Source organism: Mauremys reevesii, linkage group 3 (genome assembly GCF_016161935.1).
Source record: "Mauremys reevesii isolate NIE-2019 linkage group 3, ASM1616193v1, whole genome shotgun sequence".
NCBI lineage: Eukaryota > Metazoa > Chordata > Testudines > Geoemydidae > Mauremys > Mauremys reevesii.
In genome coordinates, this window is record NC_052625.1 from 198,717,567 (window position 1) to 198,724,340 (window position 6,774).

The following is a 6,774-nucleotide window of genomic DNA, read 5'->3' on the forward strand; positions in this document are numbered from 1 at the left end:
TGGTATTCTTCCAACCCTGGCTTTACCCGACACACATCGCTCTGGTGAAGAGCCTCCAAATGTTCAGAAGTCTTAGATCCATACTCATAATTCTCAATTTTGCACAAAGGTTGTCTGGATCAATAGAATCAAATACCGTCTTTAAAACTCTCAGAGTAGCACACAGTTTGTACCTTTAACCACAGTATATTTATAAATCATAGAAGAAAAAATAAAGTAATTCTCACTTGTGGCTCTACCTGTTTTTATCTAGTTTCTCTGTGTTTGGCAAGAACATAACAGGGAAATAACAGGCGTGAGGTAGCAGTCAGGGTGAGTTGCCTGCTCCTCGTGTCCCCCCTCAGCAGAGAAATATCCAGTGCCCCTTGACCTTTCTCTGTGGAGAAAGTAGCAGGTGAGAAGACCAGAACCTTCCAACAACAGAGAGACAGTTGAAATAGAGGGCACTAAGTGAGAGAAGAGAGGGACAGCTCACAGCCCTGTCACAGCTCCCTATTGCCCTGTGGATATCCTCCTCCCCATGGATTCTCATTCTTCATTCACTCCCCTCAACTTTTCTATTTGGTGCTTCCAAATGGGAGGAAATGGGGGGAAAGAAGAAGAAGGTGACTGGGAGCGGGTCTGTGAAGGGGTCTGTGAAGCTTTGCGGGGGGTTTGTATTTTGTAGGCTCTGAACCCTGGTTAGAATGAATCCCCCAGGGAACTTGGAGGTGTCATACAACTCTACAGAACCCTTAGAAATGTTCTTACCTTCCCCTGCCTGCAGTTGAAGCCCTTGTTCTCTCTTTCTTGAAAGAATGAGACAAATCTTGAGAGGTGCTTGGCACCTGCAAATGCCACTGGCTTCCCCATGTTTGATGCAGCAACATTTTTAGTCTCTACTTTAGATAGTTCTCGTTAAGGCTGATGATTGTTATGAGGGAAAAAAGACAGGGAAACCTCTTAGTTTTCCACCATCGCTAGGTGTAAAATTCCTCAATTTAGATATACAGAAAAAAATCCATGGATTCCTGGCACAAATCTCTCTTAAAAAGGATTTTTAAATTATTTGGAATGGGTTATAAAGCATGAAATTAGTAAATTTTGTTAAATACAAGTAAAATATTCATTAAATATTGTACAAAACAAATACACAAATGCACATGCCCTATTATAAATGCTTCCAAGGTATGGTTGTGTTCTGAAATTCTTCTCTGCAAAAGGATTCTCATTTCAATTTAATGGGAGGCTTTTCATTTTTTTAGAGAGCTTTCGATCAGGCAGTAGATGTTTGCTAGTTGTAAATACCCATATTGTAACTTCCACAAGGCAGGAACTTGACTACTGCGTTTCCCTGAAATTCTCCAGGAATATTTATGACACTGTATAAATTATAATTAGGATGATAATTATAAACAGATTGCAGCACAAATTTAGTAAATGTGACATGCTTCAAAAAGATTTCAACAGATCAGTATTTCACAATCCCCGGTAGCCCATAAATTGAGACTCTCCATCTCCTCTCTATCTCGCAGTGTCTTCCATCCAGCAATAGTGAGCTCCCAGCCAAACTTCAGCCATGAAGTTTCTCTACCTGCTCTTTGCTCTCTTTTTCCTGGTGCTCCAAAGCTCTCCAGGTAAGATCTTAATGAAATGAAGGGAAAATATAGAAGGACAATTGTGAGTCTGTATTAAGATTTCTAAAAATTCTGTATCAAAATTTATTCAGCTTTTTTTTTCAAAAGAGTTGTATGGTTTTCAGCAGATACTTCACATTTAACTGGAGAGTAGTCCTGGGGTGAGAAAGGTTCCTATTAAGATCCAGTCAGATTTGGCTGAACTATGACCTATAATACTGTAACCAACATTCTACCTAGTGGAGTCCTACAGGGATTGGTTCTTGCCATGATACTAGTTAAACTTTTTATAAAAGACCTGAAAAAAAACCAACCCATACAATCATCACCAAAAAAGTTTGCAGGTGACAAAAATTAAGGGACAAGGCACTCATAGAGAGGGATTTGGATCACTTGGTAAACTGGAAACAAGTTAACCGTCATACAGCTAAATCTAAATGCATGGATCTAGGAACAAAGAAGGTTGGCCACAGTTATAGGATGAGGGACTCCATCCTGGGAAGCCGTGACTCTGAAAAAAGCCATGATTTTGTATTTTGCATCTCGGAATTGGCTGGTGAATCGCTGCAGGATAATTCAGAAGTGTCTTGCTGGAATTTTAACTATAATTCAGCTGGGAGGGACGTTCTATGCTAGGGGTTGTGCATGAGCCGGACCAGAAGTGGTTGCTTTCACAGCGGAGCAGTGTAGGAGGTATCACAGGTTGGAGAACTGAGGGAATATGGCTGTTTACTGGTCCAGATTCTACCCTGGAGAATGTCATAGTGGATACTTTAAGAAAAGCACAGCTAAAATCTAGTTCCAAATAGTCTAATATTAATATGCTAAAGGACATTTGGGCCACATTCTCATAAGGGCCAGCCTGTCTGGAATGTCTAAGATTGGCAATTGGTCATTGAGTTAGTATTCCCAAGTGCCGAGTCTCACTGAAAATCAGACGTTCTGACTGGAGGCACTTGTTTAAACCCTTCTCATTCTAAAAGTTCCAGTCACCCAACCCAGTGCTGAGCTGGTTTAACCCTGCTCAGCCAATCACCACTGATGATACTGCCTTGTACATCAGTGTTTGGAATCAGAAACAGTCAAAACCGCGGCAGCAAAACCATTGTCCCAGCCTTAGAAGTTGGTGATGCAGACAGCTGCCTGCTTTCCATCCTGTACTGCTGTGGGGCTGTGAAGGACTCTCATGCTCAGTGCTACAGTTCTGAAGCATGCAACTAGGAAACCAGCAGATCTCCTGAATTAAATCACTTTGCTCAGTTCTTAGGAGCAGCCATTGAATGGGCACAGAACTACAGACATTTCTATATTATCAAAGATCTAGTGAAAGGGGGCAGAGGAAGATAACTGGGTTGACTTGGCCTTGTCTCAGTGAATTGGAAATTCAGCTAATGGGAAATGCCCGTCATGCTGCAATTACAGTCCTTGTTTACACTTATGTGTGAATGAAAATCAAGACTCTTTTTCTTTGTGCAGGATTCACCCAGATCATCAATAGCTCCTCTGCTTGTAGACGTGCTCGGGGAATCTGCAGCCGTTTCTGTTTAGGCAATTTCAGACAAATTGGAGGGTGCTATCGTTTTTGGAGTTGCTGTCGCATTAATTGAGTAAGTTCAGAATGCCACAAGGGAGACATCACTGTGTAAACAGAATATTTGTGTCTCTCCTTTCTATAGCTGCTGTTTAATGACCTTGCCAGATCAGAGCACACGGCACAACCCTGACATGGGAGAAAGGAAAATTCTGTGCTGCCCTGATTCTGGACTATCTGGGGTTTACATATTAGAGTTAGATTAACCTTACATGTTAGAGTTAGAGTAACCTTACAGCTCCTTTACTCAGGCTGCCTAAGGTCTGTCCACAACCCAGAGCAGCCCAGAGTCTCCATAGTGCTCAGTGCTACATGTGAGCCATGTACTGCTCATGTATTGCAGTTACTCTCCCCCACCCATTTTGAAGCCCCTCTGGCTTGTCAACATGGCGTCAAACAGACAGTGTCTGTGGCCAGTCTGTGGGGTACGTCCCATTGTTGTTTCATTTAAGAATATGGAAAACAACGGGGAAGGAGTAAAGTATATTTCCCAGGAGAGAGTATGGGGGATGTGTCTCCTTTGTATCATTGTGCAGCACCTGTGAGATCAAAATGACTGCTCTTTACAACATTAATGCTTAATTTACCAAAAAGAAACATGTACAAGTATGGAGCTATGTTTAAGGGTGTGTGTGTCGTATCCCAGTATTAAATGATCACATCTGTCACAGAAAAATTAGAATAACTAGCAACACTGTTTCTGATAGGCACTTATACTTTTAAGCCTTTCAGAAACGTTATGTCGCTCTTCCAGTGACTGACAGAAGGATCCTATTTTCAATAACTACCTGAGGCATAAGCTTTAAACATGGGGAGCTTTGTTGAGGATGAAATTGCTCCTGTGTGTTTTTGTGGGACAGAGGCACTTGTGAGCACACGTGTGAAGGCTGCCTTGCTTCCAGGGACCAGGACTTGACCCAGAGTCCTCCAGAGCTAAATGCTCAAGTGACTTCAGATTGAACAAAAGAGCCAGTCCCTAGATGGAGCCTGTAACCGACTCACAGCCTCCATCGAGGTGAATTCATAACACACACTGACCCGTGGGTCATACATGTATATTATCAGATATGCTCACTCTGCAATACAATTCAATAAGCACTAGTGCCTATAAGGATTGATGCTACTTTCAGTCTTTAAGGTAACTCAGTCCATACTTGGTGCCTTTGCATTTCTCCTTTTACAATTCTAGAGCAGATACAAACCTGGGTGATCTCAGTGCTAGCATTGCTCAGTATTTCTTTTTACTGATTTAAACATGACGTTTCCTACAGTTAAGTTAACTTAATCTAATTGCTTCTCTGTAGCCAGTTCTATTTGTGTTCTTCTTGTTAACCGCTGGATTCCCCCTTAGCCTTGTACAAGGTGCCCAGCGTGCCCAAATTAATGTCACAGCAGGGACAGGACTCACAGAGGAAGTTGGGAGGGGTTGGGGCTTTCCCAGACAGTTTGGGCTTCTTCGCTACACCCAAACTGCTACAGTGGCACAGCAACACCACTGCAGCTGAGCCAAAGCGCTTGAGCGAAGACATTACCTGCACTAACGGGAGGGGTTCTCCGATCAGTGTAGGCAATGCAGCTCCCCAACAGTTGGTATGTGCGTCAATGCGACAATGCACCCATCAACCTAGCGCTGTCTTCACCAGGGCTTAGGTAGGTTTCATTGTGTCACTCAGTGGTGTACATTTTTCATACTTCTGTGATACATAGTGACACCAACCAAATTTCCTAGTGTAGACCAAGCCTAAATTACATTAGAGGCAGTTTTGAGGTAGCAGAGGTGAAGAGAGGAGCTCCATGGTAGCAACTGCACTGCTACACACCTGGCTACTTCACTGTGTATGTACAGAGATTATCATCAGATAGGGAAGTACCATCTGAATAGGGTCAGGCTTTACGCTTACGTGAGCTGGAAGACAGAATAGTCCAGGCATTCTTTAAGAATAACTTATTTATCCTCTAATTAAATATTTAATGTTTTAGTTTTAGCTATGGACAAAAATGTGTTGGAAAGGAAAACTAAACACAGACCTGAGTCACATTGTTCTACATCTTACATATTTTTGGTTTTATTTTTCTATATATCATAGTCAATATTTTTAAAATTCACAATTTTGATTAATTCCCTCGATGGAAAGTTTGATGAACATTTCTATGATATTGTACATCATATTTCTAGCCGCTTTTATACTTACCAGTAATTTGCCAGGGTTCTTTTTTTAATCACCTAGGGACTTTTGTTGTTGTTGTTGTTGTTGTCACTTTAACTGTGTAGAATGTTATTAGGACGGACTTTTTTAAGGAAATGAGAATGTGATTCCTTTACTGGAGAGTTAGGGGCAAAGGGAGGGGAGATCCATGTTCGGAAGTCCAGCATTTTTACTTCAGAAGCCAGCCAGTACACATTTAAATATAATAGATAGACTGAATCTGTTCTATAACCTTAGCTTAAGAGGAAGCTGGCTTTTAGCTCATATGATAGAGGGTCATGCATTAAACTCCAGAGGCTCCACGTTCAATCCCAAGCGATGTCAGGCACGGTCTGTTGGAGTTACATGTGAACACACTATTAAATGATGGGGAAATTCCTGCTCTAGCTTGAATTTGAAATGTAACGTTATATTGTCCTTGTTTTAATGGCTATAAACATAGAAAGTGAAAGTTTCTTCCCTTTTTGCTCTAGGGAGGGTGAGTGATGGCAGCAGAGATGGTCAATGCAGGATCTCTGGGAATCTGGCAGACAACGCCTTGCTTCTAAAATCCTTGGACGCTTTTCATCCGGGCTGCAAAGAATCTCTCAAGCTGGAAAAAATCCACAATGGAGCCCTTGTGTCACCCCTAATAGCTTGTTCTTCTCTTTTTAATAAAAGTAGCTGCTGGTTGTGGTGTATTACAAACATGCCTGTGAGTGTTTTGATTGCACACAGGGGCTGTTTTGCTGTTTCTTTTCCATAAAAATCCCTTCCTTCTTTTATTTTAACTACATGTAAATAAAATAAATGGTCACTGCTGTATGTGAAATCCACCCAGGGGTGTTCCTAGACCAGGGGACATTCATATTTATATGTTTCAGGGAGCTCACGTGGATAAATTGTGACCTTTCCCTTGGTCCTTTGACAAAGCCGTTTTGTTGGTGTTGTTGTCAGAGGAGATCGGGTCAGTCCCAGCTCGGCTGCGTGGTGTGTAATGCCCACATCAGTGCTCCATGGCATGTCCGCCCTCCATCTGCTCTCCTCGCCTCCCAACCCTCCCCATCATGAAGTTCCCTTCTTTTGTTTCTGAGTGTCCAGACCCTGCCCTGTGCAGCAGACTCCCATGCAAGAGCCCAAAGGGCATCGCAAATCCCAGAGACCCAGGCTTAGAAACCTGAGCAAAGTTGCAAGTGAGGGTGTAACTGAGGCAGCCACATGGGTCCTGCCATGGAGAGGGAGAAACAATGGAGCTCACAGCTTCTTTGCATATCTTTGCGGCAGCAAAATATTGTTACCCCGGGGGCACCATTTAGGAAAGGCCTCCCCCAACCCCAGCTACATTTGTACCAGATTTGTGTGCAGCAGAAGGGAAGGTGCT

The 6,774-nt window shown here is 42.6% G+C and overlaps 1 long non-coding RNA gene across 1 annotated transcript; it reads left to right on the top strand.

The window, feature by feature from the left end:
- Positions 1-1,521: 1,521 nt before the first annotated feature.
- On the top strand, positions 1,522-5,978 carry LOC120400211. Its single transcript, XR_005595602.1, has 3 exons — positions 1,522-1,616; positions 3,093-3,223; positions 5,888-5,978. It is a non-coding gene; the product is annotated as an uncharacterized LOC120400211 (long non-coding RNA).
- The last annotated feature ends 796 nt before the right edge of the window (positions 5,979-6,774 follow it).